General features: G+C 53.1%; 9 non-coding genes across 9 annotated transcripts; 2 read left to right on the forward strand and 7 right to left on the reverse strand.

Annotated features, from left to right (window-relative positions):
• Window positions 1-688: 688 nt before the first annotated feature.
• On the reverse strand, window positions 689-797 carry TRNAL-UAA (transfer RNA leucine (anticodon UAA)). Its single transcript has 2 exons — window positions 760-797; window positions 689-734 (listed from the first exon to the last, which is right to left on the reverse strand). It is a non-coding gene; the product is annotated as a tRNA-Leu (tRNA).
• Window positions 798-8,541: 7,744 nt separating this feature from the next.
• On the reverse strand, window positions 8,542-8,614 carry TRNAF-GAA (transfer RNA phenylalanine (anticodon GAA)). The gene has a single exon. It is a non-coding gene; the product is annotated as a tRNA-Phe (tRNA).
• Window positions 8,615-10,227: 1,613 nt separating this feature from the next.
• On the reverse strand, window positions 10,228-10,300 carry TRNAV-AAC (transfer RNA valine (anticodon AAC)). Its single transcript has one exon. It is a non-coding gene; the product is annotated as a tRNA-Val (tRNA).
• A 3,151-nt stretch (window positions 10,301-13,451) lies between these two features.
• Window positions 13,452-13,523, forward strand: TRNAS-ACU (transfer RNA serine (anticodon ACU)). Its single transcript has one exon. It is a non-coding gene; the product is annotated as a tRNA-Ser (tRNA).
• A 1,581-nt stretch (window positions 13,524-15,104) lies between these two features.
• Window positions 15,105-15,178, reverse strand: TRNAI-AAU (transfer RNA isoleucine (anticodon AAU)). Its single transcript has one exon. It is a non-coding gene; the product is annotated as a tRNA-Ile (tRNA).
• A 2,248-nt stretch (window positions 15,179-17,426) lies between these two features.
• On the reverse strand, window positions 17,427-17,499 carry TRNAF-GAA (transfer RNA phenylalanine (anticodon GAA)). The gene has a single exon. It is a non-coding gene; the product is annotated as a tRNA-Phe (tRNA).
• Window positions 17,500-18,074: 575 nt separating this feature from the next.
• Window positions 18,075-18,146, reverse strand: TRNAE-UUC (transfer RNA glutamic acid (anticodon UUC)). Its single transcript has one exon. It is a non-coding gene; the product is annotated as a tRNA-Glu (tRNA).
• Window positions 18,147-19,153: 1,007 nt separating this feature from the next.
• TRNAM-CAU (transfer RNA methionine (anticodon CAU)) lies at window positions 19,154-19,227 on the reverse strand. Its single transcript has one exon. It is a non-coding gene; the product is annotated as a tRNA-Met (tRNA).
• A 1,327-nt stretch (window positions 19,228-20,554) lies between these two features.
• Window positions 20,555-20,627, forward strand: TRNAV-AAC (transfer RNA valine (anticodon AAC)). Its single transcript has one exon. It is a non-coding gene; the product is annotated as a tRNA-Val (tRNA).
• Window positions 20,628-21,111: the final 484 nt, after the last annotated feature.

The raw sequence follows: 21,111 nt of genomic DNA on the forward strand, positions 1-21,111 counted from the left end.
TGGTCTTGGCCATCTTCTCCACAGGAAATGCCTCTTCTTTGGAACAGCAGCTCCCAGGAGTTCATGGAACTTCTTCTTCTCAGCTTGGGAAAGGGACGACTAAGGGGTGATGGGAAAGATATTTGTGCTGTGAAAACAGCAGGGCCCCCAGGGAAACTGGTAAATAATCCCAGTGCCCAGGCCTGATGTTACCTGCCCCCACACAATTCACATGGCAAACCTGGCTTCCAGAGCACAGGGGGAGTCTGTGGGCTCATTGCTGGGCCGTAGGGTGAAGCAGCAAACCAGCCTCCTCCTGTGGGGCCTGTGAGTGTTGCTGAATCTGGGCCCCTGCACCTGGGGAATGGCAAACAAAAGGTCTGGGGGCCACACAGAGACCCCGCTGGGCTTAGCAGGAAGTGGCTGGGACTTTGCTTTGTCTTTGCCTGTGGGCTTGTCTGTCTGCAGCCTGGAAACCTCCTGGCTCCTCAGACCACTGGTCTGGATGGTGCGTTACAGACGTTGGAATAATGGAATTGCTGTGTAGACGCTCCCATTGTTATTGCAGTATAATGGCTGTTATTCCCAAGGAACGCTGCTGTGTAGATGCAGCCTAGAAGAAATGCTTTCATGAGCATGTGGGAGGAGCAAGGGCTCCTACAATGTCAGGAGAAATGAGGTCACCTCTCTAGACATAAAACAGTTGATGTGTCAGGAGTGGGATTTGAACCCACGCCCCCATTTGGAGACCAGAACACCCAACTAAGGGAAAAACAGGTCCTTAAGTCTGGCGTCTTAGACCACTCAGCCATCCTGACAACCATGCAAATACCTCCAATGGCAGTTTTCTTACATGTGTGAGTTGTTCGGGGAGGCGGCAGGAGCACCTCTCTTTCCCCACCTAACAGCCGCTCTACAGCACAGCTGGGTTTATCCACACTCACCCTCATCTACCATTGTGAGGTGTTTTGCAGGGAGCTGACAAGAAGCAGAAGAGGGGAAACCGCTGGGCGGCAGAACTGAGGCCTGGGATTCTTCTGTGCCAGGGAGTCTGTGTCACTGCCCTTGGGGATCCTGAGTGGGCGGCTTCTGGGCTTGTTGGCTCCAGACCAGGGGTGTCTCTTCTGCAGGGCGATGCTTGTTCCCGGGACTAACGCTTATCCCTGAGACACACTTTGTGCAGGGACCGTTGGTCTTTGTGCCACAGTACGTGTCTGGGACGTGGGAGTGAGGAACCTGCCTCAAATAGACATGTATCCGCCCCCCACCAGGTTCTGCTTGAGACCCTGGAGCCCTGGCTTTGACTGGTGCCTGGCACGTGGGGAATTAGATCTAGGGGGAGATTCCTAGAGTCCCACAACAGCTGCTGCTCTCATGCAGATGTGCACATCTGTCTGGGGTTACTGGGCACCCGGCCTGCTTCCTGTCCCTGCCAACGTGGGCAAAGCGGCATCATTGGCTCAGGGGTTCCTCTCCTCAGCGCGCTGCAGAGAAAGCCCTTGTGTGTTAAAGGGCCTCAGGGAGCCCAGAGCAGAGGGAGCTGGGAATCTAGTCCCATTGATCCCCTCAACACACACACACACACAGTCCCAGCCCCAAGCCCCCCCACATCCCTAATCCTGTGCCCTGACTCCCATATCCTCCCACATCTTCACCCCTGCCCTGAGCCCCACCCCCAACATACAATCCCCAAATCCCTGCCTTGAGCCTCTCACACTCCACACCACACTTTAATTTCTCACAGGTACTGTCCTATCACAACCCCTCCTCCGACTTCCTGCCTTAACCCTCACCCCAGCGCAAAAGGTAGTGCCCAAAAGAACAGTCCCTGTAAGAAATGTGTCAGTTTCACCCCCTGGGAGCAGCTCAGCCAGGCAAAGGGGCTACCTGGGGCAGGACATTCGCCCGGAAGGGCAGGGGTGAGTCTGGCAGTGACATCACAAGGGCCTTTTGCAGCCTCTCAGCTTATTGGCTAAAGGAGGTTGGGAGGTGATGACCTCACAGAGAGTCCATGACAATGGCCAGGTGGGACAAGCTGCAGGGCAGCGGAAACCTCAGAGACTTTGCTGCAAGGAGTCTCAGAGCCCCCCATGGCTTTGCTGCAGGGAGTCTCCTTCTGGAGATCTGCCCTTGAGGCCAGAGAGAGAATGAGGGTCCCAAGCATGAATGTGAGGAGGAGCCTCATTGGAGTTTTCTCCTTTCCCTTGACTATCTGACCTAGAAGACAGACGTCCCCATGGAGAAGGTAAGAGTCACCAAGAGGGGCCCTGCTGCTAGAGCAGGGGAATTAGCTCAAGTGGTAGAGTGCTCGCTTAGCATGTGAGAGGTAGTAGAATCAATACCCACTTTCTCCATTTCTGGCAAAAATCCCTATTTTTCTTTTCACAAAGATACAGCCAGCCAGGGGGCTAAATGTCTCCAGTAGCCCCCTCGTGCTTCCTACTTTGTCTCCCCGAAAACCAGCAGAAAGCTGCTGGGACTCAGCCTGGCAGTAACAGAAGCGTTACTCACAGAAGGATTTTTAGCACTCAGGAAAGTGCCGGCTACACAGGGGAGAGGCAGCGGCTCCCTCCAGATGGTCTCCAGCCAGCTCCCTGGGGGTGAGGCATTGGCTGCTTCCTTGCTGGCCTAACAAGAGAGCTCTTTGCCCTGCCTCCATGATCCTCCTCACAAAGCTGATAGGCTGGCTGAGAATGCCACTCAAAGGCACAATCGCTCTGCTCCGTGGCATGCACTGAGTGATGGAGCAGACTGACAGGAGGTGTCAGTGGAGCAGGTCACCCACCTGGCCCCTGAGCTCAGCCCATGCTGGAGGCAGCCAGGCGGCTGGGAGGGAGCCAGAGCCGGGCAGGACCAGGGGACGGGAAAGGGGCGAGTCAGAGAACAGAGACAGGGGAGCAGGAAAGAACATCCACAAACCCAGCCTAACTCCTTGGCCAGCTGCCATGCGAACCACGAACCCATCCACCGCCAGCCCCCAGCGCTTTCCCCACCCTGCAGCCCAGCCCCACAGCTGCTCACTGAGCCCTGCCCAGACAGCAGCTCAGGACTCTGCCCATTGAACGGCCATGTCTTCTCCAGAGCCCTCCAGCATTTCAACGGGCACAGAGAGGAGCCTGCTGCACCTAGAGAAATGCCAAAACACAGGACTGAAGCCGGGACCTTTAGATGGCCAGTCCAATGCTCACTGAGCTGAGCTACTGTGGCTGCTACAAGCTGGTTCTCTTGGCCTCTAATTCTCTTTCCCAGGTGCTTGGCAGCCCTGCCTCACACAAGCCATGCTCTGCCCAGGAAGGCAAGACAAGCATTTCCCTCCCCGCACTGTTTGACTCACTTCCTCCCCCCTTTCGTGCCTTAGCTCCTGGGCTGACCTAGTGGCTGAAGTGGTCGGCACCGTGGGGAGGAAATTGGGCAGCTAAACCCTGTTGGGAAAACTCCTGGAGCGACTCGCTTCCCTGCCAACTGAGCCCTCTGGGGCCTTCACTCCTCATCTGCAGCCCCCTGCTCCCTGCCTGGGCAGCTCCAGGATCCATGATTCCCCTGACGCCTGTTGAGCAGCCCCTGCCAGCCTGGCCCTGTGGTGCCCTCGCTCCTGAGTTGCAGCCCCTGCCGTCTGGCTGGAGTAAGAATTTGATATCTGTTTATATTTGTATTTCTGGTTTAATGATGTAGCAATGTGGGATTTCTGTTAAGGCAGGGATAGCGTTTTAGGCCTTTGGTTCAATATCTATTTCTTTGTTCTAAGGTTTAGTAAGTGAGAGACAGAATCTTGTCTTGTGTCCATGTTAATGAGATTAGAGGAATGCTGGCGGCTCCAGTCTCAGTGTGATTGGTTTGATTAGGGCCTAATTTACAATGCCTTTTGCATTTGCTCAATATAAAACACTATTGTTTATATTCTTCTTTGAAGGCCTCTGTACAAGCAGGGCTGTTTGTGTGTGAATGAGGAGTGTGTGGGCCTGGAAGAGATGAGGAGTGAAGGCCTTCGTGAGAGCCAGATGGCCAAGAAAGGTGGGAGTAATGCAAGTGAAGACAGACTGACTGGAGTCAGAAAAGCCATCAAGTGTGCATCCATGATTAACGAAGGGCAAACTGACGACTTTAAAGGTGAAGGTTGGCATCCCTGAAAACAATCGATTAAATGCAGGACAGGATAACTCTCGGAGATGTTTGGAATCGTAACTTCAAAAGAAAACACACCGGACACAGACTGACACAGCAAAACCATGGACTTCAACAGAGGAAAGGGTTATAAAAGCCGGGTGCTTGTCATGGAATTTTAGGTTCGTCTTGCCAACAACTCCAGGAGCATCGGATTTCGACCGACAGAGCCCAGCTCCCCTCTGCGATCAGTCTGGCTGTCCAGTAGATTGATTCAGACTCTGGACTGGTGACTATAACAACATCTGGTGGGACTGTGTGTGTGTGTGTATGTGTGTGTGTGTCGGTGGTTGGGTGACTGAAAAGCAGATGCTACTGTTGTGTTCTCAACCCATGCGGCGTGCTGCCTTCTCCCCTATAAAAGATCTCATGTGCTTTGTTTAAGCATAAGAGTCTCTCCCAGCCCCACAGGGCCCCTCACTCCCAAACCAGACCCCAGGTTCCCTCTAAGCTGTGTGGCATCCCGGCAGCTACTTAATGACCCTCCCCAGCCAGGGACTCAGGACTCTGCACATGGAGCTGCCTCAGCTACAGCAGCAGCTAAACTCTCCCTGCCAGCCAGTCGGGTCTTGCTGCCTGTTCTCTTCCCCCCATCGACGGCCAGCAGAGCCACCCGGCCACGGGAAACATCCGCACGAGTGGCCCTTTCAGAAAGGAGCCTCAGGCAGCTGAAGGCACATTATGGGCTCTGGAACGAGGTGGGTGGGGCAGGCAAACAGCTTGCAGGTGGGGGAATTAGCTCAAGTGGCAGAGCACTCACTCACCATGTGCAAGGAGGGGGGATCCATATTCCCCAGTGATAGTGGAATCCTCACTTCCCCTTTCACAGGCAGAGCCGGCCAGGGGACTAAGAGCCTCCTGTGGCCCCTCTCCTACTTGATCTCTCCACTGGGGCAGAAAGCTCCTGGGCCACATCCCAGAGACAACTTGCAGGTGGAGCAGAATTAGCCGCATTGGAAAAGTGCTGCCTGTGCTCCATGGTCTGTGCTGTGCAGAAGAACAAGAACCACGTCCAGCTGGGGAGGAATGGCCACAATCCATCTTTTGGAGTTTGATTTAGCAAGTCCATCTGAGACTCGCCAAATCAAACTCAGAGGGAGAGGGCTCCCCCATCAGCTTCCGGCACTTCTGCTCTTTGTTCCCTTTGGCTTTCTGCTGGGGGGGGGGGGGGGGCAAAAACGGGCCCCAATTAATTATGCAAATGAGCATGGCAATAAGATAATCTGTACTTCATTTGCATGAGCTTTTGGGGAAGAGAGATGCAGTATGGAGATAGCCTAGGCGGTAGATAGCCGTGAAGTAACATAGACTCAGGAAAAATCCCTGGGCTGCAATCCTTAGTAACACAAAATAAGAATAATTCACTAGCTCAGACGTGATTTCTAAACCTTCAAACAAGGAAAATAATAAAACCTGATGGACTAGGGAGACTTTTACCTACCCACACATTTCAAGAAGTCCAATTCTATGTGAGGCAAGACTGTGTGGCCTAATGGATAAGGCGTCTGACTTCAGATCAGAAGACTGAGGGTTCAAGTCCCTTCACAGTTGCGTTTAGCTTCCTTTATTGGTGCTTGTGGATCCTGCTGTCTTTGGCCTCGAAAGGTCCTATGTAACAATGTGTTTTTTCTGTAACACTATGGTAAGGCCTGTAGCTATTCAGTAGGTCTAAACTAAAGCCTTCTTCTGCAGCCAGACTGAAGAGCAGCAGCAATTAGCTGTAAAGCCTGGAGTCACATGCTCACATTCCATGTAAATGACATTGAAATAGTGTCACACTAGGCTGTGAGAAGGGCTCTTATCCTAGTGGCACCCACTGTCACCAGGCAAGAAGGAGATCTCAAGGTGGGTAGAGAAAACTTAATTACCAGCGTTTTGTCTGGCATAAGACTGCTTACCAATAGCTGTGTTTGTGCAACTGGTATTCTATGATTCTTGTCCTCACTTTCCTATTGTTTGTCTGTGTGATAGTCTGGTTTGGGTCTGTTTCTGACTGCTGTGTGATTGACTTTGTGTGGTGTAAATCAACTAAGGTGGTGAGGTCTGATTGGTTAGGTCATTCTGTTACAGTATGTTCAGATTGGTTAGTGAAATTATACTAAAATAATTGGTTAAGGAAGAACTAAGCAGTATTGAGTTTCTCTATATAAACCTGGGTCCCAGAAGGAGACCAGCAAGAAGAAGAAAAGGGGAGAAGAGAAGAGGAAGGAAAAGGGAAAGGAAGACCAAGAAGGAGGAGAGAAGACTTTGAAGCAGAACTCACCTCCAAGGCAGCCTAAGAGGAGAACAACCGGGACTCCTCTGCACAGTTGTTGAAATGGTTTGCTGTGTGAATTCTATGGCAGCTAACATTAGGTCCTATGTAACAATTATTTACCAGTTTCCCTGTCTCAGTATTGCCTAAAGCTGTGATGGCCGAGTGGTTAAGGTGTTGAAGCCCCTATGGTTAAAATGACACTCTACTTTGACTTAGATCCCCAGGAGGCACTGGGGAGTAATTACTTTGAATGGCCCTGGGCAGGAGCTATTTTGAAATAGCAGCAGTGGAGCATCCACACTACCACTATTTCAACTAGTTATTTCGGAAGAGGCGTTATCCCTTGTGCGATGAGGTTTACAGATTTGGAACTAAGCAGTGGCTGGCTTTTGAGGTGAATGAGTAGGAAGAGAGAGAGGTGACTGGAGGCTCTTTGCCCTCTGGATGGCTCTGATTGTGAAAAAAACAGGGACCACGCAACGCTGCAGAATGTGGGTCTTGATCCCTCTCTCTCTTGCATACGAAGTTAGCGCTCTACCACTTGAGTTAATTCCCCTAGTGTACAAAGGCCAAACTTCTTGGTGACTCTTCCCTTCTCCACGGGGACGTCTGTCTTCTAGGTCAGTTAGTCGTGGGAAAGGAGAAGGCTCCAACGAGGCTCCTCCTCACACTCGTGCTTGTGACCCTCATTCACTCTCTGGCCTCAAGGGCAAATCTCAAGAAGGAGACTCCCTACAGCAAAATCAGGGGGGCATTTCTGAGATGGCCCCTGCCCTGCAGCCTGTCCCACCTGGCCATTGTCATGGACCCTCTGTGAGGTCATCGCCTCCCAACCTCCTTTAGCCAATAAGCTGAGGGGCTGCAAAAGGCCCTTGTGACGTCCTGAAAATAATCGGCGTAACGGCATTCCGCAGGAGTGTTTTCCTTGCACTAGAAGGGGCAGTGTAGACAGCTTCTTCTGGTGCAAGACCTTCTTCCACAAATATGGTGGCTCATTAGCGATATTCCACGTTTAGCCTCATTTGCATATTACTCATGCAAGAAGCCGCAAGTGTAGACATAGCCTTCTTGTCAGCTCCCTGCAAAACACCCCACAACGGTGAGTGAGGGTGAGAGTGGATAAACCCAGCTGTGCTGCAGAGAAGCTGTTAGATGGGGAAAGAGAGGGGCCCCCTTGGCCTCACCGAGCAACTCACACATATAAGAAAACTACAGTTGAAAAAGCCAGTGTATGTGTCAGGATGGCCGAGTGGTCTAAGGCGCCAGACTCAAGCTACTGTCTTTCCCTCAGTGTGGTGCTCTGGTCTCTGAATGGAGATGTGGGTCTCCCCTGCCATTGTAGAAGCGCTTGCTTAGGATTTCTCTGAGGCTGCATCTACACAGCAGCGTTCCTTGGGCATAACGGCCATTATACTGCAATAACAATGGGAGCGTCTACACAGCAATTCCATTATTCCGACGTCTGTAACGCTCCATCCAGACCAGTGGTCTGAGGAGCCAGGAGGTTTCCAGGCTGCAGACAGACAAGCCCACAGGCAAAGACAAAGAGAAGTCCCAGAGCCACTTCCTGCTCAGCCCAGCAGGGTCTCTGTGTGGCCCCCAGACCTTTTGTTTCCCAATGCCTAGGTGCAGGGGCCCAGATTCAGCAACACTCACAGGAGGGGGCTGGTTTGATGCTTCACCCCACGGCCCAGCAACAAGCCCCCGAACTTCCCCTCCTTTGAGAGCCCCTCCCCCCCGACTCTGTTTGCTTGAGACCCCAGAGCCCTCCCTTGGGCTGCCTGGCATGTGGGGACTCAGGTCCAGTGGTGGATTTGCAGAGTCCCACAACAGCTGCTGCCAGCGTGCGGATGTGCACGTCTGTCTGGGGTTACTGGGCACCGGCCTGATTGGGTGAGTCCCGGATTCTGTTCCTGCCAAGGTGGACAAAGCAGCAGGGAGAGAGGAGCTCAGCTGGCCTTCTTAGGGGGCTGGTTTGATTTGATGCTGCTCAAAAGTGAACTTTTTCCTTCCCTGGCAGAGGAGGGGCAGGACTTGCTGGCTCCAAGGTGGAGCTGCAGGGCAGACCAAGCCCTTCCAGGAGGCACAGCTGGGCTCTTCACAGAGAAGCCAAACAAGGGATAAACCTCAAGGGCAAAGGCTTTTGCCAAAGCCTGGAATTGAACCAGGGACCTTTAGATCTTCAGTCTAATGCTCTCCCCACTGAGCTACTTTGGCACTTAACATCCCCCAGACCCTCTTGTGAGGCTGCCACTTCACCAGACTCAAGGACTTGTCTTTCCCTCAGTTGGGTGTTCTGGTCCCCAACTGGAGACGTGGGTTCAAATCCCACTCCTGACATATCTTCTGTTTTATATCTAGAGAGGTGACCTCATTTCCCCATCTCCCCTGACATTGTAGGAGCCCTTGCTCCTCCCGCATGCTCATGAAAGCATTTCTCAGGCTGCATCTACACAGCAGTGTTATTTGGGCGTAACGGCCATTACTCTGAAATAACAATGGGAACGTCTACACAGCAATTCCATTATTCCGACTTCGGTAACGCTCCATCCAGACCAGTGGTCTGAGGAGCCAGGAGGTTTCCAGGCTGCAGACAGACAAGCCCACAGGCAAAGACAAAGCAAAGTCCCAGCCACTTCCTGCTAAGCCCAGCGGGGTCTCTGTGTGGCCCCCAGACCTTTTGTTTGCCATTCCCCAGGTGCAGGGGCCCAGATTCAGCAACACTCACAGGCCCCACAGGAGGAGGCTGGTTTGCTGCTTCACCCCACGGCCCAGCAATGAGCCCCCAGACTCGCCCTGTGCTCAGGGAGTCAGGTTTGCTGAGGGAATTGTGTGGGGGCAGGTAACATCAGGCCTGGGCACTGGGATTATTTACCAGTTTCCCTGGGGGCCCTGCTGTTTTCACAGCACAAATATCTTTCCCCTCACCCTTTAGTCGTCCTTTTCCCAAGCTGAGAAGAAGAAGTTCCATGAACTCCTGGGAGCCACTGTTGCAAAGAAGAGGCATTTCCCGTGGAGAAGATGGCCAAGCCCAATCCCCTACACAGAGCCCCAGAAAATACCAATGGAACTGGGCACTTGTAAAGCTCCTCTCGGGCAGCGCTACGGAATGGATCCGGCTGGCCATCGGGCTGACTAACGTCATCAACAGATGAGTCCCTGTGAGACTTCTCAGCCCAAGTGCAGAGACTGTGGAGTCTCCCACTCCCAGCCCAGGGGCAGAGGGGCAGCGCTCTGAGGAGGCGGGTCCCGAGGCAGCGGAGACCTTTGAATGTAGCGGAGACGTAAGGTCAGAAGGAAGGGGAACAAGTCACCTCTTCTCAGGTGAGATGTGGTGGGAAACTACCAGATCGGGGGCAAGCCAAGCTCCAAGGGCTGGTTCCTGTCCTGGCGGCTTCTTGCAGGGCCTGGCTTGAGAAGCACCAAGGAGCCGTGTGTGGCCAGGAGACAGGGTGCAGAAGGAACGTGGATGCAGGAGCAGGGTGGGGGGAGCAGGAAGAAGGGAGGGTATCAAAGGAAGCTGGGGGTGCTGGGTGGGAAATGGGGTGGCTGGGGTCTGGACATGAGTCAGGATGTTATGTGGCTTTGTGTCAGTAGTGGCACTTCCAGGGTGGGCCCCGGACTGAGTGGCTGCAATGACCTGGTCCCAGGCAAGGCACCGCTGAGAACTCTCAGCCCCAGCCCTGCCTCCTCCCATCTCAGCCTAACCTGTTTACCTCTCCCACATGCTCCTGAAAGCCAGCACACAGGCCACCCAGCCCTGCACCAGGGGGCAGGCCCTGAAACTGCCTTGTGGGCACCCAGAGGAACAGCAATAAGAGAAGACCCTGTGTTTCTGCCTGGCTTTGAACTAGGGACCTTTTGCGTGTTAGGCAAATGTGATAACCACTACACCACAGAAACACACTTAATAGGGATTTCTGCTGCCGCACTTAAACTTGAGCAAATATTCGGTTGCTAACCCTTTAACCAACAGAGATTGCTGCAGGGCAAAGGAATTCTCTGTTGTGAATTTTGTGCCCTCAGGAAGGGACCAAACTGAAAGACCACCTGGGGACTCCAACCTAAACCCTGGGACCATGCTGCAAAGCAGAGAGTGGAGATATCAATCCTAGCAGTCCATCAGGCTGTGTGGTGCAGTGGAAAGCACGTTGGACTTTGAAGTTGCACTGGTTAATATAAACCCACCTAGACAGTCAAAGGCTGTGGGTTCAAGTCCCACCAGAGATGCCTTAGCTGCTTCCTCGTTTCCAGGATGCTGCTTTTACAGACCAGTCAATCCTTAGGCTGACACTGGGGTGGGCTGGCATCCAGGCAATCCCCAGCAGACCCCTTTAAGGGTGGAGGAAAGGGCTAGGACTTGGGGGTCTGGAAGCAGGTTGTTCTGAGAGGCTGCAGGTGCTGATAGATCCTCCCTGTCTCCTACCAGTGCTGTGCAACAGGCAGGCAGGCTTGAAGCTTTGCTGGAAAAAAGCACCAGTCTAGAGGCGGATCTTTTGGAAAATAAAACCTTTTCTGAAAGATCCCTTATTCCTTATTTTAAGAGGAATAAGGCCCCAAAGGGACAGACCCAAAGCAGCCGCCTGGTCCTAATGCCGGGCCTGCAGACAGGGAGAGGGAGAAGAATCTCTCCTGCTACAGGCCTCTGCTCTGCCAGATGAGCTATGGAAGGTGCCTGGGGCAGGCTGCTTTGTCCAGGTGGCCCTTGGACGAGTGCCAGGGCAGGAGCCCCCTGAAGGGGACGGCCTCCCAGGGGCGGGGCAGGAGAACCCAGCAGCACAGGGGTGTCACAGGCGCTTCACCCGCAGAAGGACCCTTGAGTGATCCAGGCAGAAACGCCGCGTCTCGCTCCCTGCAGCTCCCCTTGCTGCCCTGGCAGGTGCTGCCCCTTCTCCCACTGGCCTGGGCCTGGCCTCCCTCCCCCGCCCAGCACCATAGAAAGCCCCTTGGTGTGAGCCTGGGCAAGCCAGAGGCCTCAGGCCTGTCCCCTCTGAGGGGCTTGTGCCTCGGCCTCCTCTGCCCTTGGTCCTGGCTCTCCCGGCTGCCCCTGAGCGCTGCTGGCCAAAGGAGGCAGCAAGGCAGGAGAGGGGGGAGGAGCAAGTCCCGCTGAGGCCGACAGCTCGGGCTCAAGCCTCCATCCCCAGCACAAAACCTTCAGCCGGGCCCGTGTGGCTCCCTCCTGCCCCTGCACACGCTCACAGGGGGATACGTGCCCCATGTTCCATCCCCGCGCCAGGCCTGGGTGACGGGCTCAGCCCTCGAGCAGCCCACAGGGCCTGTGAGGGACGGACTGAGAGCAGGGCCCCACTGACACCCCCCGTCCTGCCCCACTGGCCTGCGTGCGGCGCTGGCACGGAACAGGCAGGAACGGCAGCCGGGGAGAAAGCAGCTTGGACTGACGGGCGAGTCTCACTTGCTGACCAGACTCCCGGGCCCTGGGCTCTGGGGACAGCCTGGGGGGGGGGGGAGCGGGGAGGAGAGAGGGTGTGAAGAAATTCCAGGGGGGGCATGAAGGTTTTCACAAATCAAAAAGGGGGGGAGTGATGCCGAAAAGTTTGGGAACCACTGCAAGGGGACAACCCAGCAGGGACTAAAAGTGAGTGCTCCAGGTGAGGTTTGAACTCACAACCTCAGCATGTCTCCTACAAGTACTGCCTTATAAGTACTGTGAACTGACCCATTGCGCCACTGGAGCAGATATTTGCAGTGCTTCTTCAAAGTCCTTAGATTGAAAAAGTCAAGACGCACAACGTGGAATTGAAGTTTCTGCTGAGCCCTTGTTTTTTTCACAGGCAGAGCCGGGGGACTCCGCACATGCAGAGACCCCTCCCTCTTCCTCTCTGGTCTCTGAAATAACCCACCCTAGTGGGGCACAAAGCTGCTGGAGGCCAGAGCACGAGAGATGAGTTGCACGTGGGTTAGTGCTCCCTTTGCACGTGAGAGGTAGGAGGATTCACTCCCATCTTCTCCCACCTGCTCGCTGGTGCTCAGGGGTTGGCCCCTTTCCTGCTGCCCCAACTCTTATTCCCACAATGCACTTTGTGCAGGGACCGTTGGTCTTTATTGCAAGGCGTGTGGCTGGGAGCCAGGACCCTTCCCAAAGTATACAACTCCCCCGCCCCCATTCTGCTCACGCTCTCTGGCTGCCTCCAGCATGGGCTGAGCTCAGGGGTGAGATGGGCCTCAGGCACCTGACCACAAGTCTGCTCACGAAGCTCTAATGGGCCTCAGACAAGCAAAACCCCCCTTAGTGAACCTCAGGACAAGGAAGCCAAAAAGCCTGGAGCACAAGGACCTCCCAGCAACCACCCCAGCCCGTCCCACTGAGATTTAAACTCAGATTGGAGGATTCAGAGTCATTAGTGCTGCCCCTTACACCTGGGACCTAGATAGAAGGCCTGGGGTAGACACCTGGGACACTCAGTTCTCAGACTGGCCTCTGCTCTCCTGGCTTCCCTCCGGCTGCTTCATCTCTCAGGACTCTCTTGCTACGTCTACACGGCACGTTTATTTTGGAATAAGCTCTTCTGGAACAGTTATTTCAAAATAGCACGTCTGCACTGCAGGGAAACCTCAAAATGAGTCTGAGGAGGCTTCCCTAATGTAGACGTGCTACCTTGATTTACAGCCCCAGGGGGAATAACTTAGAATGGCCCTGGGGAGGGGATATTTTGAAATAGCAGAAGTGGAGCATGTACACGCGCCTCATTTTGACATAGCTATTTCAGAATAGGCATTTTTCTGCGTACAGTGAGGTCTACAGAAGTTGGAATTAGCCGTCCGTTATTTCAGAGTTACTTCAAAATAACGGAATTGCTGTCTAGACTCTTGCATTGTTATTCTGGAATAACGGCCATTGTTTCAAAGTAACTTTTCTGTGTGGACAGAACCTCTGTCCTGCCCCAGTTCTGATGCTTTCTGGACAAACTCCATGTTAGGACCAGTCACAATCTGGGGTCAGTGAGGGTCCGTCCCCCCTGAGATGTGTGTTCTACAAAAGTCTCCTGTTCCCCACCCACTTCTCAATACTGGCTGCAGACATTTTTTTTCATATGGGGGTGTAGCTCAGTGGTAGCGTGTTTGACTACTGCTCACATGGTCCTTGGTTCAAATCCAAGTGCCCCCTGCAAGAGTGTCTATTTAATAGAGACACTTTCTTTGTATGTGAACTCTTTGAATGAATACAAACCTGTAGGCTACATCTACATGGCAGGGTTTTTGCTCAATGTTCTTGCACAAAAACGTGCAGAGCACAGCACAAGTGTTCTTGCATAAGTAAATTTGCACTACAGCGTTGGAAAACAGTGCTTCCTCCAGAAGAGTTATTCCTCTCCCCATGAGGAATAAGCCCTCTTGCACAAGAGCTCTTCCACAAGAGGGCAGTGTAGACAGGCAACATGAATTTCTTGTGCAATAAACCCATATGGCTAAAATGCCCATCAGAGTTTTCTTGCACAAGAGAGCAACCACACTGCCATGGACGCTCTTGCACACAAGCACATCTCTTGTGCAAAGTACTTGGCAGTGTGGACGTGTTCTTGTGGAAGATCTTTTGCACAAGAATGCTTACGCAAAACAGTTCTTACACAAGAAGGCTGCAGTGTAGACGTAGCCATCGTGTTATGATGGTGTTTAGGTCAGTAACTGGGGCCACTAAATGGTGCCTGTGACCTGTAACCTAGGGATCCATGTTGGATCCCCTCAGGCACCGGCCGCTCAGAGACTGGTCAGAACTGGATTTTTCTGCCAACTGGCACGAGGATGCCTGAAAATAATCTATGGAACAGCTCTGCACAAGAGGGTTTTTTTGTGCAAGAAGGAGCAGTGTAGACAGCTTCTTCTTGCACAAAAGTCTCTGCTGCAAAAATGATGGCTCATTAGGTATGCAAATGAGGTGTGGCAATATTCATCCCCACACCTCATTTGCGTATCTTATTGCACAACAATGTGCGGTGCAGACATAGCCAAGGAAGCCAAACACTGGCATTACCAAGGATTTGCAGCAAGCCAGTATTTCACCAGCGGGTCCCACTGAGGTCGTGGTGCAGGATTCAGACTCACTTGCCGAGGAAGGCTCTAGAATCTTCCTGCTTTGCACAACATTTTTGAAGCTTAGACAGAAAGCAGAGGGGCCATGTTTACACTGACGGGTTCTTGAGCAAGCAATATGCCAATGAGGCTAAGCGTGGACTATCACACTGCTCCTTCATGCACAAGAAACCCCCGTGACAATAAGCAGCGGAACGGCTCTGCACACGAAGGCTCTGTCTGCACTGGTGGCTTCTTGCACAAGAACACGGCCACATAGGGCTGCTGACTCAGGTGACCAGGTGGTTGGCAGCAGTATTGTGGGCTGGGCACATGCCCCAGGCCTCCTGGACATATGGAGCCTCCCTCTGTGGCTTGGGCTGGAGGAACCTGCCCCCTGCAGGGAGCCTTGGGCCAGCCACTGCAGCAGCAGGAATTTGGGAATCACGTCACCTCACTGGGGCAATAGAGGGAAGAGAAGGGTTTTCCCTGCCATTAGGGAAAGCAGGCCAGGCCAAGGCCCTTTTAGCCACTGGGGCTGTGCAGGCTGGAGCCTCCTCCTATGAGCTCTCTGCTCTGCTTCCTGCAAAGGTCTCAGCCTCTTGTGTGTCTCTGCTTCCCTGTCCATAGCAGGCAGCTAAAGGGAGGGTGAGGACAATCACCACAGCAAACAACTCAGTGGCCAGCATGGGGCTTGAACCCATGACCTTGGCATTATTAGCACCATGCTCTAACCAACTGAGCTAGCCGGCCTGCCAAGACTAAGGTCACAAATGGCCCTTTCAGAAAGGCACCTCCAGCAGTTGCCGGGATGACTGGAGCTGCCAATGGCTCTTCTCTGACAGGGCCACTAGTGACTCACTGTGACGTGGGCTGGCTAGTCCAGCTGGTTGAGGTGTCACGGAAATCCAGACTCAGAGCTGGAAGGAGAGAAACACTTCTATTAAGACACAGCTGTGGGAAGTTTCAAAAGGAAGACTTCCAAAATCAAATGTCCGTGGAAACCTTATATACATTCATGGTTGCACACAAAATAGAATAGACATCACATAAGCTAGTGACAGCGTTACGATTGGCTTAATGCTTAAAGCTACTTGTATCTCAATATGCAGAGATAAACTTAGTTACATGGGTGTTAGTCTCATCCTTGCAGCAGAAAAGCTAGGTCAGGCTGGTTTTAGTAGGTTCACTATCTCTCAGGGTACGTCTAGACTACCGGGTTTTGTCGACAGAAGTTTTGTCGACAGTATCTGTCGACAAAACTTCTGTCGACAAAGAGCGTCCAGACACATTGAGTTCTGTCGACAAAGCAAGCTGCTTTGTTGACAGAACCCTGTAGTCTAGACGCAACCCTACAGGCAATAACACCTTCTGTCGACAGAGAAGGGAGACGAAATGTCAAGACCCATGACTTGGAGCCAGCTGCCTATACCTATGGAAAGCTGATTTTCAGAGGGGTGTGATCAGCCCTTCCTGTGTATCTGGCTTCTTCAAAGGGGATTCATTAGGAGCTAAAAGTTGAAGAAGGGCCATTTAGAAAGCTGAATTTCTTTCCCTGGCAGGCTTTTCTGTGTGCCACACTGGCCTAATGGACAAGGCACTGGCCTCCTAAGTCAGGCATTTTGGGTTCAAGTCCCACCTGGGATGACAGTTTCCTTGTTGTTCACTGACAAATAGTTTGCATTCCTTTGCTCTCTGAAATAGTTGGCAAGGATGCCCTGCAGTTACTGTCTCCCTCGCTGCAGAAGCTGTCCAGACTCCTCACTAGCTTGTTAGGTGCAGATCTGGTTGCTAAAACCCCAGGTATTCAAAGTCAGAATGAAGAGGCACATTTTACTCTAGAAGGCCCAGGAGTGACAGACAGCAAGAGGTGGCTGTAGCAGAGCAGGGTCTGTGTGGAGACCATGATGAGAAGGCCCATGAGAGAAAGAGACTCCAGAGGATGGGCAGGGGCTAGTTATTTGGTCTGGCAAAAGGACAGAATATCCCCAGGCTCTGAGTGTGGTGTGGGCGAGGCCCATGGGGCAGTTTGCCTGGTGGGGTTTGGCGTGTGGAGAAGCTGTGAAGCTCTGTCAGTGGATAAGGTCCCTGGCTGAGCTGTGCCCCCTGCCGTGTGTGTGACTCAAACTGTCCCTTGTCCCCTTTTGTGTGTCTGTTGCACTTCCAGCATCTTTCCTCAGGCACGTCCAACCGGCAAAGACCCCCCCAGGGATCTTGTATCTTCCTTTGTGCAGCTCAGCCGCAGACACAGCCAGGGCTGGAAGGAAATTGCTGCACTTTGGGAGTCAAAGGTGTTGTCTGGGGCCACAGAGCAGTTTCACCCAACAGCTTGAGGGGGGCACCATGACTTAGCTTGCTCCGTCTAAACCGAAGAGCCTGGGAAGTAGAGAAGTATTGGGGGGGAGGGGGGAGTCTTGTTCTCTGCTCTTTCTCTGCCTTGGCCAAAGAATTAGTAACAGAATATTTGTCCAAGTTTATGTACAGACAAATACTAACTTAAGCATGTTTCTGTGGGGTGGTGATTATCATGTTTGCTTAATGTGCAAAAGGCTCCTAGTTCAAAGCCAAGCAGAAATGGGGGACAGGAAGGTTCTGCTCTGATTTGTGTCTCCCCAGATAAACATAGCTCCTGCTGCTTGGGATAAGCCCAACTCCCAGGCTGAGTAAACCAAGGAACAGCAGGAGTCCTGTCCTAGAAAGGGAGGTAGGGACCAGTGTGTGTATGGCCCAGACAGCCAGCCCCAGGCTGGGAGAGCAGAGCTGCCCAACAGCTCTAGTGCTCCTCAGCCCCTGGGAGGGCTCATGTGATGCCACATTCCAGCCAGGCCCACAGGGAGTGTTTCTTGTGGTGTCACCTGATTTCCTGCAAGTGCAGCCCTTGTACCTGCCCTTGGAAGAATAGAGCCCGAGGCTGTACCTCAGCTTTCATTCTACCAGGCAGTTTGTGAGGGCAGCTCTAAACAAACCCATCAACTTGAAATTATTAGCCCCTACTAGCACCTGCTAAAGCCTGGGATTGAACCAGGGACCTTTAGATCTTCAGTCTAACGCTCTCCCCACTGAGCTACTTTGGCTGTGATAAGAGTCCTGTGTGGCCTGTAATTCTCTGTCCAGGATGTTTGGCCGCATGTCGTCATGCCCTGCCCAGGAAGGCCAGACTGGCCTTTCCACAGCGCCCCTCCCCCACAGCCCAGAGCCAACGTTCCCACTAAGCCAGGCCTGGGCAATACAGGCCAGCGGGCTGGATCCAGCCCATGAAGCCACCCAACATGGCAGCAAGAAGCCTCAGGCAGATTCCCTGCTCGCCCTGCCCCCACGCACAGCTGAGAGAAGGGGCTGCTGGGCCCTTTGTGTCTCTCAGCTGCAGAGGAAAAGGCTTCAGGCCTGGTACCTGCTCCAGGCTTGTTTGTGGCCAATGGGAGCTGCCTGCTTGAAGCCCTGGCCAGTCCCCACAAGCTCTTATTCACCCAGGTGTGTGACCTGTGCCGGGAAGGGGCTGCCTGAGAAATGTGCTTGGCTGCTGGGAGTGTCTCCCAGCCAGAGCCTGCCTCTGGCACCCCAGCCCCTCCCTTCCCTCAGCCCACTGGCCCTCCCTGTGATGGAAAAGGGCAAAGACTTGGCAGATTTCATGAGTAGAGATGAGGCTGGTTTCCCTGACTGGGAATTGAACCCAGGCCTCAGCAGTGAAAGTGCTGAATCCTAACCACTAGCCCATCAGGGACACATGAACATGGGTCTCTCCTTAACTACACTAGCCTTTCACAGGCCACTTTCTGTCCCCTTCAGGACACGGGTCCATTTTCCATTGGCCAGGGGGGACAAGAACAGAAACCAAACAGAACATCAGAACAGCCAGACTGGGCCATGCCAGTTGCCAAATGACAGCAGCCAATTTCATTGCCCAGTGGGAATGCTCAGGACAGACAATTGTTAAGTGACCCCTCCTGTTGCCCATTCCCAGCTTCTAGAATACACCAGCTAGGGACACCTGCCCTGTCCATCCTGGTTCAATGCCATTGATTGACCTTCCCTGCATTAAATGATCCAGTTCTGTTTTGGATCAAATGTCTTGGGCTGCGCAGGCCTTGAGTCATGGCAAGAGCTGGAGGGGAATGGGGAACGGCTGCACTTTGGAATGGGAAGGGGTGTCTGGGACCATAAAGTAGAACAGTTTCAAAGCCCTTTTCAAGGAGGGCACCATGGCTTAGCTGGCTAAAGCACCTGCCTCATAAACAGGAGGTCCTGGGTTCAACTCTCAGTAGTGACTTATTGTAGCCTTTGCTCACATTTACTTATGCCCTTCTGGGACACAGAAGAGGCCTCCCCTGGCCACCCATGGAACTGCTGGCTCAGGAAAAGGCTGATTGGGGAGGAGTGTTGGGAAGAAGGAAACCACAAGTGAGAAGCACCTGATGCCCACAGACACTGACTCTCTATGGCTGCAGGAGCTGCAGAGGTTGCTCCCTCAGGCTCTCTAGGCCCTGACCTGACCCCCTGAGGGAATCACAAGGGCATGTGGTGCTGGCTCTTCTGTCTCAGCAATTGCAGTCAGAGCCCTGCCTTGCCAGTGCCAGCAGCTTCTGCAGGGGCTCCAGGCTTGTGGTTTCCTTCTTCCCAATACCCATCTCAAATCAGCCTTTTCCTGAACCAGCAGTTACATGGGTGGCCAGGGGGGGCCTCTTCTGTGTCCCAGAAGGGCATAAGTAAATGTGAGCAAAGGTTACAACAAGGCACCACTGGGAGTTGAACCCAGGATCTCCTGTTTATGAGGCAGATGCTTTAGCCAGCTAAGCCATGGTGCCCTCTGCCAAAGGCTCTTTAAAATGGCTCTTTATGTTTCCAGACAACACTTTTGACTCCCAAAGTGCAGCCGTTCCCCACTTCCTTCCAGCCATTGAGCCCAGGCGGTGTCTGGCCCCCTGGGCACAGAAAGCTACAGCTCCGTGGGCAGGGGGCTTTGGCTTCCTTGCCCATGGGATGCTGTTGCAGGGAGGGCTGCTCAGCAGGGCTGGAGTTCACCTGTTGAGTTAGGGAAGAGTATTTGGGTGCAGGCTGGCTAACCTAGTGAGGAGGCTTTAAACTAGGTTTGATGGGGGCAGGTGCCCAAAGCCCAGACGTAAGTGAACAACATGGACACCTGGGGGATACCAGGGCACAGGCAGGAGAAGATGGGAGTGAATGCTGCTACCTCTGCCATGGCTTGGCCCAGGAGGGCTGGGGTCTAGCAGCTTTTCACCCCAGCTTTGTGGGAGGCCAAGTAGGAAGGGGCCTCTGGAGGCTCATAGCCCCCTGGCCTGCTGTGTCTGTGGAAAGGGGGGAAGAGGACACATACCTCTCACTGGGGAACAGGGCGCATGGATCCCACTCGTTCCTGCAGAAAATGAAACAGGCTGAGCATTTTGCAGAGAACAAGCCAGAGCCCTTCTCCTGTCCCTGGAGAGATGGAAATGGGTCCGTTCCTTGTGGGGAAAGAAGTGGGTGTGTTGGGAGTGGGGTTCGAGTTCAAACCTCTCCACAGACCAGAACCCCACTTTAGGGGCAAGAAAGAGCCTTGAGTCAGGCAGTGGAGAACACTTGGCTCCTGTTACCCTGAGATGGGATATTAGGAAACTTTTCCCATGCAGCCTGGCTAGCTCAGTTAGTAGAATCTGAGATTCTTAATCTCAGGGTCATGGGTTCAAGCACCATGCTGGGCAGTTCCCTTCCTTAACTCACATTCTCAGCCTTTCAGCAATTGGCTCTCAGTTTTCACCAGGGTTTTAGAAAGAAAAAGTCTAGTCCTGGGGTCCAGCTTTAGTAGAACCAAAGAGAAAACCAACTGCAATTTCCATCTTCTGAGGGGAAGGGAAGAGGATTTTCTTCTCCTCAGTTCTAGCCACATCAGCCCAGGGGGGAGAAAAAATAACCCTCCGCCCGCTCATTGTCCCCGGTCAGCTTCTGTAGCTTCACCTCCTTCCACACCAGCTCCAGCTTTGAGCTACAAATCTCAAGGGGGTGGTGAGGAAATTAGGCGCTTCCCTGAGAACAAGAGGTGGAGTGTTCACAAGGAGCATCCCCCTCCCCTGCAGAGCAGGGTGTTATAAAGAGCCAGGAACAGAACAGTCAGACAGGCTCCATCCCTTGAAATGTGTTTCTGTGGTGTAGTGGTTATCACGTTTGCCTAACACACAAAAGGTCCCTGGTTCAAATCCAGGCAGAAACACAGGGTCTTCTCTTATTGCGGTGCCCAGGTAACTGCAGCTGCTGCTGACCATCCTGTTGATGAGCCCAAGACTCATGTGACGGGGGGGAGGGGGTAACGTCAGCTGATAATGCCCCTGGGTGCCAACCTGGGGAAGCCAGATAAATTAGGCCAGGCAGCTGTTTGTGCCTTGGCCTCCCCTGCCCTGGGAGGCTGGTGTATTGCGCTGGCTCTGCCTGCTGCCTCCCTTGTGTGACTTGCCCAGTGTAATAGGCCAAATGTCGGAAAAGCCTCTTCCAAAAAAAAAAAAAAAAAAAAAGCAGAAGAAAAAGCTGCACAAACTGGGTTTTGAAGTTTGCGTAGCTTTTCCCAGAAGAGCAGTGTAGGGCAGACATAGCCTGAGTGTTGCTCAGCACTGGTAGGAGACAGGGAGGGATAAAACGATCTAATGGCACCTGAAGCCTTTCAGAACAACTCCCATCCCCAACCGCGAGAACCAGCCCTT

Source organism: Pelodiscus sinensis, chromosome 26 (genome assembly GCF_049634645.1).
Source record: "Pelodiscus sinensis isolate JC-2024 chromosome 26, ASM4963464v1, whole genome shotgun sequence".
In the NCBI taxonomy this organism is placed as follows: domain Eukaryota; kingdom Metazoa; phylum Chordata; order Testudines; family Trionychidae; genus Pelodiscus; species Pelodiscus sinensis.